General features: G+C 35.0%; 1 long non-coding RNA gene across 1 annotated transcript; it reads left to right on the plus strand.

The window, feature by feature from the left end:
- Positions 1-13,810: 13,810 nt before the first annotated feature.
- Positions 13,811-14,324, plus strand: LOC140803323 (uncharacterized). The gene is made up of 2 exons (XR_012111839.1): positions 13,811-14,037; positions 14,229-14,324. It is a non-coding gene; the product is annotated as an uncharacterized lncRNA (long non-coding RNA).

Consider the following 14,324-nt stretch of genomic DNA (forward strand, 5'->3'; position numbering starts at 1 on the left):
GACAATCTTAGAAAATATTGGAAATGCTGTTGTATTCCATTTCCACAACTCCAAAATATCGAATCTTGAGCTCCATTTCACAAAAGGATCCGATAAGTACTTGTCCACTTCGTTGCTTATTTCTGTTTGCCTTTGAGTTTTTCTTATTTGAGCCATTTTCAGATGACAGTTCAATTTAACAGGATCATTCTCATACATTTCCATCAAATCTTTGTCTACATCACCATCATGAATCCCGTTAATATGATCTAAAGGAGAATTACCTTTGTATGCATCATACAACTCCATTAGACAATTCTTTAAACCATCGACAAAGGATTGTATTTTAGTAGCATCCAATTTCATATCTCCCAAATGGATCCCAATCATTTGAAGTTTATAACGAGGATCTAAAATTTGTCCTAGGAAAACAAGGTTGTTCACCTTCTCAAGATCACCCCAATACTTCTTGAACTTACTCTCCATTCTCTTAGCAACTTCTTGCAATGAAGGATCTGTAGTGTCGAGTATTGTCTCATCAATGATTGTCCTCATTGCAACTATTTCCTCCCAAATCAAGGGTAATGTAGTTTTCTTGGTAGCACTAAGTTGCAATGTAGTATCATGAAACCTCTTGTGAAAATTCACAAAGACTTGTACCTTCTCCCAATCTTTTTTTCGTAGGAGGTCCCACTTTTTTTTTCTCTGAACCTTCTACCTCTTCAAAGTATTCAACAAATTGTGCATTCTCTGTCATCCTATCAAAAACTTTCTTAAACTTGTATGCAACAGAAAGCATTGTATATGTGGAATTCCACCTAGTAGGCACATCCATTGGAACAGTCGATATTTTATCCATCTTCAATAGGATAGCACACTCCCTAGATTGGTCCAACTGTCCCTCGGAAGAGTGAATATACTTCACACAGTTTCTAATGGACTCAACTGACTCATTAAGAAACTTCAACCCACTCTTGACAATCAAATTTATAATATGACAAGAACATCTCAAATACAAGTACTTACCATCAAATAATAGAGTGCCCATTTCCTTTAGCCTCTTTCTCATGTACTCTACCGTTTTATCGTTCGTTCTAGCATTATCAACTGTTATAGTGAAAACTTTATCTATCTCCTAGACTCTTAAACATGTTTCTAAAACTTTGCCAATGTCATCTCCTTTCTGAGAGGTGATCTTGGTAAAATTTATTATTCGCTTATGCAACTTCCAATCATTCTCCAAGAAATGAGCAGTAATTACCATATAGTTGATATTCTGAACCGAGGTCCAAGTATCAGTAGTTATACTTACCCTTTGATCACCAATTACACTCTTTATCTTAGCCATCTTCGCTGAATATAAATATCATACAAGAGCTGCCATTTTCTTTCGGTTTGGAATCTTGAATCGAGGTTGAGCTTCCTTCATCATCTCTACAAACCCCGCCCCTTCCACAACCCTAAACGGCATTTCATCTTTAACAACAAATGTGACAACCTTATCTTCAAGTTTTTTTGGCTAAAGATGTGAGGTGTCAAAACATTATTCATGGACGACTGTGTTAAGATCGGTTGAGAAGAATCTGACTTCACCGCGTTATGAGGATTCTTATTGCATTTCTTCACATGCCCATCAATGCCATTATTCTTATGTGTTCTGCTATGGGCAGGAACTTCAGTTTTGCAATAATTACAAACGGCAACAACAACAATGACCTCATATTTGTCATTTCTCCTTATAATTTTCTTGGTGTGTGACCACACATTCGCTACTCTTTTTTTTGGCTCCAATATCTACTACTTCCTCATGAATGATTGGTGTTTTGGATGGAGATAGTGTTTGAGGTTGAGTGGTGGAAGGAACACTGCCACTTCCACTTGATTCATCCATGTGCACCTAATTAATAAAAAATGACAAATATTAGTAATCATAGTACATTATATTCCAATAATAAGAAATATAATTACCAAATAATAGTAATCTCACTGAACAATTATGGTGTCACTTTGATTTGTTGGGAATTCCTTGCATCTATCCAATGAACACAAACTTCAAAAATATCCGTGTATATATGATATATGGGACCATGATTTTTGGAAAAAAGGTAACATTTAAACCATATGGACTCTCTTCATCCTCAATTAGTTGCTGAAAAATTAATTAATATTACAAGAAAAGGACCTTTACTCTCGGCCTCCTACTCAATTATGTGTATGTGACCAGCTTCATTTTTTATGTTCAACTATTACACATGTTTTGTTATAAGACATTTACAAACTAACTAAAAACAACAATGGAGAAGCTTCTGTGTCATACACCATCTGCCTAATAACATAAATGTGAATAAATAAAATTCAATTCACCCAAAAAATTTCCAAAAAAGATTGGTGATTTCTGGTTACCTGAATATAGGCATGTTATATAAGAACAAAAAACCTAAGAAAACCTTGTACGTATGTAATATGCTGTGGGGCATGGATATTCTCCTTATGTATGCAATTACTATTCAATGGAAAATGCAGTAATTTGTCAACCATTAAATTAAATTTAAATAAAATAAAAATAGTTGTTTTACTTGAGATTTGTGACTGCATGTCTAGCTCAATCTATGGTCAAGATTGAACAAAGCTTGGCTTGCTTTCCATTCTTGGACCTCTCACTATCACAACTTCAATTTCTTGATTTAGCTTAACCAGTTAATATAGCAGCAACAATATCAATAAAACTGCAGCCATATGAAGTGTATTTCCAACCCATGAACAAGTTCTATCTACTCCTCACTTCTACGCATTTAACAAAAAATAATTAAAAGTATGGATATTAATCAGCAAATTAAAAACACCAAAGTAAAAAATTTTTAAACAATGGCTGGAAATCACAAGGATAATAGGGAAAACATTAGGGCTTCGACTTCTCAACAACAAACCACTAAATAACAAAGAAATCGAGAGACACACTCACCGAAAACGGAGGAAAAACTCGCGCACAGAAAAAGACTGAAACATGGCTCTCACTCGCGCTAGTTCTTCCAATCTGAGGCAGGGAAGTAGGCGCAAGGTTAGGGGAACAAGGTTGTTGGCTACTGCGCTCCGATCTCCGGTGGCCAGACATCACGCAATGGTGGTTGGAATCGGGACGCAGAAAACTGACGGGATTAGGGGAAGGATTAAGAGATTGGGGATTTGGGGTTTCACTCTCCCTCTCTTATATGTACGTATTGTGTAATATGGAATTATGGATAGGTAATTATTAAAAATAATATAAAATGTAATAATATTTTTTCGGGTCGGGACGGGAATCCCGTCAGGAGGAAATTATATACCCTACTTTTCTCTCGAAATAAATTGGGACGGGAAAAATCCCGAACCTGCGGGTCGAGAATTTTGCGGGAAGAGAATGGGATGGGAATCGGGTAGGGTTGGGAATTTTGGGTTTTTCGCCTGCCCTAATCTCGGATACTACTAATATGTTTTATTAGCGATGATTCCTCTCTATGCCACTCATTTTCGAATGAGCTATATATGTGATTCACCCATTTAATCTAAAGACTGTCATTCTTCTGATGTATTTCCACAGAGTTTTGAAAATCAAGGCTTCATTCCAAGCACGTAAGTTCTTCAGTCCCCATCCACTATCCTCAATCGGTCTACACAATAACTTCCAAGCTATATGAGGCCTTTTGCTGGCCACACAAACTTCTTGCAAAGAGCATATATAGTATCCAAAACATTAGACAGGATAGGTAGAATAGAAATCCAAAAACAATCCACATCCTGAACCACCGATCTGATGAGCTCTAGTTTCTTGGCGTATGATAGAGAATGGCGCGGTCATGAGTTAAATTTTGCTGCAACTGCATCTACAAGGAGAATATAGTCTGAAGATATTAGCTTTCTTGTCTAGTGCCAGCTATTTCGAGGAAGATATATACAGTTGGTGGACCGGATTTTGGCGGTTCGCGATAGCGGCAAAGTCAAGCCGTGAAGTTAGATTTGGACAAGATTGTCGTCACCACGATCTAGATCGTGCGGTAATCTCTATTCGTGTATTTATTTTATTTACACGTATATGCTAATTATGAATCAAAGGCAATCGATCATCCTTGAAATATCGTAGATCTGAAAAAATTTAAATTTTCGCTGCGTTTTAGATCTGGTTTTCGGGACAAACCAACAGACGGGGCATAAGCAGCTTTCATTCAGGGATTATCTATCGTTGATAACATCCACTTAGCCCAGGAATTGCTCCGCAAATATTCTCTTAAGCGTGGTTCCCTGCGATACACGTTGAAGGTAGATATCCAGAAAGCCTATGACACGGTGGATTAGGGCTTCCTTTATGAGGTCCTTAAATTGTTGAGATTTCCGACAAAGTTCACGGCTTGGATCATGGAATGTGTCTCCACGAAATCTTACTCGATTGCTCTCAACGGCCAATACCATGTACATTTTGACGGTAAGAGAGGACTAAGACAAGATGACCTCATTTCTCCATTCTTATTTACTCTCTGCCTTGAGGTATTGGCTCGATCTCTTAAACACGTGTCTAGATCTACTTTGTTTGGCTTTCACCCTAAGTGCCGAAACTTGTACATCACACACCTGGCGTATGCAGATGACTTGTTACTGTCTCGAGGGGATGTGCAAAGTGTGTCTATGGTTATGAAATGTTTGAATGACTTTGGGGATATGACAGGATTGAGAATGAATTTGTTGAAATCTAGTATATATTTTTCTAGTGTGAACTTGGATGTGCGAAAAGATATTCTTTGTATTACAGGCTGTTGTCAAGGTGAACTTCCTTTCCGTTAATTAGGAATTCCCCTCCGGTTTCCTCCAAACAAATCAAGAAGCACAAAAATCAAATAAAAATTTATCTCATCAATTAGCCGAGAGCGAAAAGTTGAGAGAGAAGCAAGAATTATTGAAGACCCTTCTTCAATCACATCTCTATTTAAAATATTACTCATCTCATTTTATGAATGATTGTCCTACTATCATTTTAAAACATCATTCATCCGTATATTAAGTGAATTGCATGTTCATTTGCATTCTTAGTTCCCCACATTTTAAATACATTTTCTAATCAATTTTTAAAATGCATCATGATGGACACTTCTTTTCCCTTCATTGAAATTTATTATTATTAAATCCAACTCTTTGAATTTAATTATTTTTATTCGGGTAGATAACAATCAGTATTTGTGTGATCCTCAATGGTTCAGGATTACAATTAGCTGTGAGTTCACAACTTCTTTGTGATTCAGAACAACATTTATTCTTATTTGAGCTTACCCTAATTAGCTCCATTTTTCATCAACCCTTTGATCAAGAATGTCAGAACCCAATTCTGATTGCACTCATCGGATCACGAAAAAAGCGTCTAGTAGCATCGCCCCATGATCCTCTAGGTATCACTGATAGTGTCTGCAAAAATCTTATGCTATGGTTAATTTACAGTATGATCCCTTCAACCAAGTATATCCCGATGGAATCTACAACCATTGATATATCGATAGTTGCTAATTAATTCGATAACAATGTGATGTATCTTTTTTGTAATAATAATGACATCGGATGTGCAACTAGAGAACCACCTTCCCTAAAATACATTTATTGCTCTAGCCAGAGACTTCTTGTACTATTAACTTATTAGATCACATAGGATATCTTCACCCGTAGGTGAGCGGTGAATCCACAACTACAATATATTGGCTCCTATGTATTTTGAAACTACACCCAACCTTGCCGACTTATGACCCTCAGTGGAATCGGTAAACGAGTCAAAGTGCATGCTAATAAGCAGAGACTCCATATTGTCTCGGGTCAAAGGACTAATGGTGTACAATCATAACCGTGGACTATTCCACTCGATAGGTGATAATCACTTGAAAAGTCCGAGGGAAGGTTGTCCAGTGCATCATCATTTGATCACCCATCTGTATGAATGGACCTCTCCGTGCCCTTATCAATGAAACATGACGTTTTCATCACAGATGTTAGTCTCAAGCTCGAGCGACATTTATCCTTGTTTTAGGCGGCTGAATCAACTAGGAACCCATTTAGAATATACAGTACACTTCTTAATGAGTTTCATGATCTTATGTTAAAAGGAAAACCTCATGGTACTTATTGTATATTCAAAGAATTTATCTATGCAGCTTGAATGAATATACATATAAAGTAAATGTCATAATATGATTAAAATTTTAAAATATTATTAAAATAAAGATTATTGTGCATTAGAGTTAATAAAACCCTAGCCACAAGTTGGCTTGCCGGACACCTACTCTAACACCGTCCACTAGACCTCCAATAACCTTTCTCAACCTCTCGACCAACACTTTAGAGTTTATTTTGTAGAAGATTGTACGACAAGAGATTGGCCTGAAATAACTAACCGATGATGCATTCACTGTTTTGGGCACCAGCACAATAACGGTATGATTCCAATGTTTGAGCAAGCACCCACTATCAAAGAATATTATGCTTGAGGAGTGCTGTTTTTCGATTTTAAAAAACTTTGATTATGCTTGGAGACGATTTGGATAGTTTCTTTTATTATACTTGGAGACGATTTGGATAGGTCTTTTTGATTTTTCTCGAAGAAAATTTGCAGCATCTTAAATATTAAAAACCGATGTTCGGAAAGAAAACATACATGGATGATTGCATAAGTGGTTTGCTTGTGAGTTTTATTCCTAGTAAAAGTTTTATTAATTTAATTACTTACTAAACTTTAGTTAGGACCCAATCATGAAGTCCTTAAAGTCCATAATTTTTAGTATAACTACCCTTTCCAACAAAACGAATCATTTCCTCCTCTGTGTTTTTATCTGCAGATATATCCGGATCGGAATACCATCTAGGGATTTATTTTAATGATTTGATGAATGTTGGCTCCCAAGAGTGTTGAATTGCATTTTCATTTTCTTCTTTCTTTTATAGAATAAATACTTCACAATAGAATGTTTATAGATTAAGAGAAGATTAATTTTACAATTAATAATTAAATTTCTGATTTTAATCTGGTTTTTCCATGATTGATTGTTCTCGAATATGTTATTGATGAAATATTGGAAGTTTTAACAATGTTAGTGATAATTTCTAATCAATTCATTTTGAAGCAATATTTTTTTAATGTTTTTGCTAGATCAAGATTATTTTATAGAATTAACATTCTTATATTATATTTTCTAGTTCATTTCAACTCAATTTTTAAATTGTTCCTTTTAGATATTGAAGTGCATCTAGGAACTTATTTAATATAGTTTTATGTAGGATGGATGAGGGGACCATATGATGTGAGGATGATAAATGAGATATGTGATGAATGCCGGAAAAATAGTGGAGATGAGGTCGACAAATGGAATGCATTAAATGCATTGTATATCCAATTTGACAGAAACCTTCAAATGGAAAAACTTGCTTTCATACGCATTCATAAATAGAACTTCTTCCTTCATTCTGAAATTATCTCTTCATCGAGTTCTTTCTGATCTTATATTATTTTAGTGTTTAGTTCTATAATATATGTGATGTGTTTATTCTCATGTATTAAGAGTGTGTGTACTTTTTAGAAATAAAGTGAGTGGTTGTACACCATAAAATATTATATTAGAATTTTTGTTATCTCATCGGTAGTTTTTACTCTAGTAATTTTTAGAAATTTTTCACGTAAATCTCGATGTGTAATTCATTTTTTATTTTTATACTATTATCTCATGTAAGAAACAAAAAGAACTTCAAGCAACAAGGAGTGGAACTAATGATGCAGATGATGCTGAATTTTACTACATTAAATTTGATTTTAATAAAGATGAAAATTTTAAAGAGGATGATTGTGACATTTCTATGGAGTTGTTTGAGAGATGCAAGGAGATGAAGTGGATGTTGGAAAGTTAACGAGGGCGATGTTAGCCTTGGAAGCGTGCAGTTCTTCGATTTCTGCAAGCTGTCGTCTTGTCCTTGTCTTATTTGAGAGAGAAACTAGGCAAATTAGGGTTCCAAGTGCAGAATGAGAAATGAGGGAAGGAAATAACGTTTGATTCGGGGGAAATGGTCATGTGCCTATCACGTGATGAAGTTCACTTTAGTTTGCGAGAAAGTTAACGCCAAAGACTAATTTGGGTAATCAAATAAAAAAAAATTGAGGCAATATTAAAGAAGAGATACAATAAGAAAACGTGACAAATTAAAGCGACGAAAACGAGAATAAATCCATAATAATGATCCATACACGGATAAAATATTCAGCCCCTCGATTCTCCCAACTCCCCCCCGCAGCCGTTACATCCAGATGGTGCATATTAGAGCATCCACGATAAGTGGATGTTATAACATCCACCAACTCATCAAAAAACATGGGGTTAACTGTCACATACTTATTATAAAAACATATTTTTTTACCCACATTCTTTTTAACATTCAAACTCATTATTTATAGGTCTCACAATCCACTCAATTATCTTACAATTTTTTCATATTAAATAAATATGTTTTAGATATATTTTACATTATTTAAATCATTATTCTAATTTTAAAATAATCTTACTTCTTAATAAAATAATTTTATTAATTTTACTAAATAATATTAAAAATTCCAACCGTTAAAGAGAAATATAAAAATTTTAGAAAAAAGAAAACAAATTTTATTTTAAATATACGTGGGGTCCGCGTAAAAAATTAAAAAAATAATAAAATAATTCAAAAGACCTGGGATATGCGTCAGCGATGGTTTGTGAAGAACTGCCGCAATTAGCGACAATTGTTTTAAAAATCATCGCTAATTATCTAATTTAAAAAAAAATAAACTGACAGAGAGACGTTCAATCAATCTGTTGTGGATGGTCATTATATTATGACGTCCACTGTGAAGACCCGAAATCTTGCAACGAGAAAATATATATATGTCATAGGAAATTTCAGATCATTTTTGACACAACATTTTTTTAGTTCCATACAATCATAATCATGAAAACTTGAATAATCATTGTCCCTTCATTATTAACCATTTATCACTATATGGAAGTGCACCAATCTTGGAAGAAATTAATGCAGCCAAAATCACTCTCCATTTGCACTTAAGGAAAACCAAAATCACTCATGAATCTCGGGTGTGTATCTTGAATCAAGAAGAGGCCACGTTCATTCGGGAGAGAAAAGTGCAATCATCGCGTTGATTAAGCAATCAACGACATTCTTGGAGTGATACGGGCTTACCTTTATAGTTGATTATTCAAGCCTATATAAGAAGCAAACTCCCTCCCCATAACTTCAAAATTTGAAATTTAGCATTTGCAGTATCCTAGTCGAAGCTCTACCACAACCTTGTTCGAACGAAGTTCTTTTAGCATGTCTCTCTAGCGCCTTAATCCAAACGAAATCAGGTAAGTGGGCTTTTGCTATGTATTTCTTTGTAACTTAAACTTTGTATAAGTATTTCATGACATGCGTCTATGTGTGTCAAATCATTTTCGAAAAATGCTATTATATATTTTATAAAATCTCGATCGATGAACGATATGTTCTTCTATTTCCGATGTTCTTTGATTTTGCTGAGTTCATTCAAAAATTCCGATAAGTGTTGTTTGATACATCTGATTCTGTGGTGCACTGTTATGATTCGAGTGGGATATGGAACGACGATTGTAAATTTATATGGCCCCCATCAGTGGGTATAAAACTGTGTTTCGGACCCCATCAGTGGGTATAAAACTGTGTTTTGGCCTCACCCCTTAGAGGACTAACATATTGGGGACAATTTGACCATGGAAAACGAGATGAGTAACAATGTTTTCATTTGTTCTGATTCGTTCTGTTCTGAATTGTCTGATAATCTCTGTTTCGCATTTCAATTCCGATTCTGATCTGATACGAGATACTACGTTTTGAAAAAAAATCAGTTGCAATATGGGTTTTAAATTATATTTATATGTATTTGTGGTAATCGATCGGCCCCCACTTGCTGAGTGTTTCCCAAACACTCACCCCTTACATTTCTCCCCAGATGAGAATGAAGATCAAGTAGACAAGGATGAATAAGACGTGTTTTGGAGTTGGAGATGAAGTTTCGAGATATGAAGATTTCTCACTTATGTTCTTCCTAAGTTTCGATTCAAGTTGTATATCGCTTCCGCACATTTTATTTCGTTTTGGAATTTATCACTGTAAGACAAGATTATTTTGAGTTAATTATGAAATAGACTGGTTTTGGTTTATACTGAATTACGAGGCTTGTTGTTTGGAGATTATGTGATTGTTGAACAACGCCGGTGTCGACTAACCCCGGTCTCGGAGCGTGACATTTAAGTGGTATCAGAGCCGCCAGGTTCATAATCCGGCTGGGGATCTCGATAGATGAAATTTTGACGAAGTTAGATTTTAGTAAAAACTTAGTTATTCATATCCACCCCAATTTTGATTTGAAAATTGTGACTTCCCATAGGAAACTCAAGATTTCGATTCCATTAATTATTTCTCTCGACGTATAATCTTCAAACCATACGTCAATTATCGAATTTCCATCTTTGAACCCTTTCTGAATTAAAACTCGAACGAGATGACTCTGAAAATTACTGTTTGATGACTTATCATTTTGTAAGCCTTCCAGTGTTTTTCAGGAAAGGGCTTCGTACGCCCATCGTAACCACGCTCAGTTTTTGCCATTTTGGGAAATTCTCGTAGAACTTATAACTCTGCATAAAAAAAAAAATTGGGAAATAGTGTATATGTGAATCGGACGATTGGAATTTCAACCTTCTAGGATATTATTATTGAGATTTAAGTTAATTTGACAGTATTGGATCGTAGTTTGACTTTTAAGATTTTTATATTAGTGCAAGTGTCTGAATACAAAATACTTAATGATTGACAACTAGTGTTTACATCACGTGATCAAAAAAAAAAAATAGAGATGATTTTTGGGATTTATATGAAATCGATTTTGAGACTAGTCTTTATATTAAATGATCAATAGAAAATTTGAGATTAGATTAATTTTGGGACTAGTATCTATGTTAAATCATCGATAGAAAGTTTTAAGTCCTAATTTTTTGGGGTTTAAGTTAGATTGACTTTTAAGTGAGGAGGTGATACTCATGATTAAATTTTTAATAGAGTTAACAATTATATTTGGGATTTTAAGCAATTATCTGTACACATATAAATCTATGTTCTTGATTTGAACATAATCCCCAATTCTATTTTAATGTTTAAAAAAAAATGGTCCTAAACTATTATTAGAGTTTTGTTTGATAAAAATAATAATAATGATAAAAAAAGGGGTAAATAAATTTTGAATCTACCGTAGCCTTATTTCCCAAAAATTGCATCCTATAATCTACATGTGATTTAAGGCTTCTTTAAATTTAGAAACATTCATTAACCCAAAAATCTAGCACACAATTAACTACTAATTAAAATGAATCAATGGCCTAAAAAAATGTTACCTTACATCTTCTCCAAAGTAGCTATATAAATGTCTCCTCATAGATGAAGAAAGTCACTCACAAAAAGAAAAAAAAATCACAATCCTCTCATATTCTCCCGTGGCACCATTCAAGCAATTCTTGAACAAAACAAAAACTTCTCAATTTCGTGTTCGCAAATGACGACGCAAGCCAAGACCGTTAGGGAACTCGAGCTAGAAATCGAGCAACTTAGGGGTACCACTACGAGTTTACTTCATGACAAAGAGGAGTTGAAGAAAGCTAGGGATCGCCTTCAAGTAGAAGTGGGACAACTCACTTTCGACAAGAAATTTGCGTAAAAACAACTCAAAGATTACAAAGAAGAGTTGCAAGAGTCGCAAAAATATGGTCAACAAATGTTTGCCACCTCCGAAGCTTGGTGCAACCACTATCACGCTAAGAAATGGTTTTGTGACCAACTTGAACAGGAGTTCAATGCCTATCGTCATGAAATGGAAAACTATGTGCAACAACTTGAGCTCCACAACCAAAACTTGAGTGTAGAAATCGCCAACCAGCAAATTGCACTCGAGCATATGCAACAACCACTAAATCCACAAGGAGAAGACGATAACGAGAAGTTAGGAGACTGAAACATTATTGATTAGATTAAGCTCCCATAAGTATTTTGGAATAGGGACACTCTTGTCCATATTATTTCTTTTTATATCTCACTACTTGTGTTTTGAAACCTATCGTATTCGTATTATAGAATTCAAGTTTAAATTTTTTCCTTGAATCAATTGAACTCGAACCATAGATTATTCAACATGGATTTAAATTTCGAATTTATCAATCATCGAGTTAACTCAAGTTTCTAGGACGAAACTTCTAATAAGGAGGGAGGGATGTGAAGACCCGAAATCTTGCAACGAGAAAATATATATATGTCGTAGGAAATTTCAGATCATTTTTGACACAACATTTTTTTTAGTTCCATACAATCATAATCATAAAAACTTGAATAATCATTGTCCCTTCATTATTAACCATTTATCACTATATGGAAGTGCACCAATCTTGGAAGAAATTAATGCAGCCAAAATCACTCTCCATTTGCACTTAAGGAAAACCAAAATCACTCATGAATCTCGGGTGTGTATCTTGAATCAAGAAGAGGCCACGTTCATTCGGGAGAGAAAAGTGCAATCATCGCGTTGATTAAGCAATCAACGACATTCTTGGAGTGATACGGGCTTACCTTTATAGTTGATTATTAAAGCCTATATAAGAAGCAAACTCCCTCCCCATAACTTCAAGAATTTGAAATTTAGCATTTGCAGCATCCTAGTCGAAGCTCTACCACAACCTTGTTCGAACGAAGTTCTTTTAGCATGTCTCTCTAGCGCCTTAATCCAAACAAAATCAGGTAAGTGGGCTTTTGCTATGTATTTCTTTGTAACTTAAACTTTGTATAAGTATTTCATGACATGCGTCTATGTGTGTCAAATCATTTTCGAAAAATGCTATTATATATTTTATAAAATCTCGATCGATGAACGATATGTTCTTCTATTTCCGATGTTCTTTGATTTTGCTGAGTTCATTCAAAAATTCCGATAAGTGTTGTTTGATACATCTGATTCTGTGGTGCACTGTTATGATTCGAGTGGGATATGGAACGACGATTGTAAATTTATATGGCCCCCATCAGTGGGTATAAAACTGTGTTTCGGACCCCATCAGTGGGTATAAAACTGTGTTTCGGCCCCCATCAGTGGGTATAAAACTGTGTTTTGACCTCACCCCTTAGATGACTAACATATTGGGGACAATTTGACCATGGAAAACGAGATGAGTAACAGTGTTTTCATTTGTTCTGATTCGTTCTGTTCTGAATTGTCTGATAATCTCTGTTTCGCATTTCAATTCCGATTCTGATCTGATACGAGATACTGCGTTTTGAAAAAAAATCAGTTGCAATATGGGTTTTAAATTATATTTATATGTATTTGTGGTAATCGATCGGCCCCCACTTGCTGAGTGTTTCCCAAACACTCACCCCTTACATTTCTCCCCAGATGAGAATGAAGATCAAGTAGACAAGGATGAATAAGACGTGTTTTGGAGTTGGAGATGAAGTTTCGAGATATGAAGACTTCTCACTTATGTTCTTCCTAAGTTTCGATTCAAGTTGTATATCGCTTCCGCACATTTTATTTCGTTTTGGAATTTATCACTGTAAGACAAGATTATTTTGAGTTAATTATGAAATAGACTGGTTTTGGTTTATACTGAACTACGAGGCTTGTTGTTTGGCGATTATGTGATTGTTGAACAACGTCGGTATCGACTAACTCCGGTCTCGGGGCGTGACATCCACTCCCGTTTAACACCATTGTGGATGCTCTTATGCCAGACACCTGCTACGCCGTGTGACAAGGAAGCGTCTTTCTCTAATATTACACTAACCTTAACCAGATTAAGGGAAAAAACATGAACCGATTGCTTTACTTTGAACATTGGTTTTGGAATGTCTTGAAATTTGATTCTTGTTCGGAGTTTGAGCTGTTCCATTCTTGGGTTTGTGGCGCAAAAGGGATTTCCTAGATGAACAGCTTGGGCAAATGAATGCTGTTATCTCAGGGTTCTTTATTTATTTTTGTTTTTCTTCCCATGTATTTGTCAGTACCTCAAATATCTGTGGGAAAGAGTCTTATCTTTGTGATTCTTATATCTTTCCTTCCATTACATTTATATTTAGCACTTATATTTTCATTTTACTGATTTTAGCTTCTGTTGTATAATTGTAATGACTGATTTCGTTTTTGTCTTTAGTTTCAGATTTCTGAATTTGGTTTCTGTTGTGAGACGTTAAGGAGTGAGTCTACAGATGATAGATGCTAAAACAGTTACCAGCGATTGCTTTCTCTC

This window comes from Primulina eburnea, chromosome 10, assembly GCF_022965805.1.
Source record: "Primulina eburnea isolate SZY01 chromosome 10, ASM2296580v1, whole genome shotgun sequence".
Taxonomy (NCBI): Eukaryota; Viridiplantae; Streptophyta; class Magnoliopsida; order Lamiales; family Gesneriaceae; genus Primulina; species Primulina eburnea.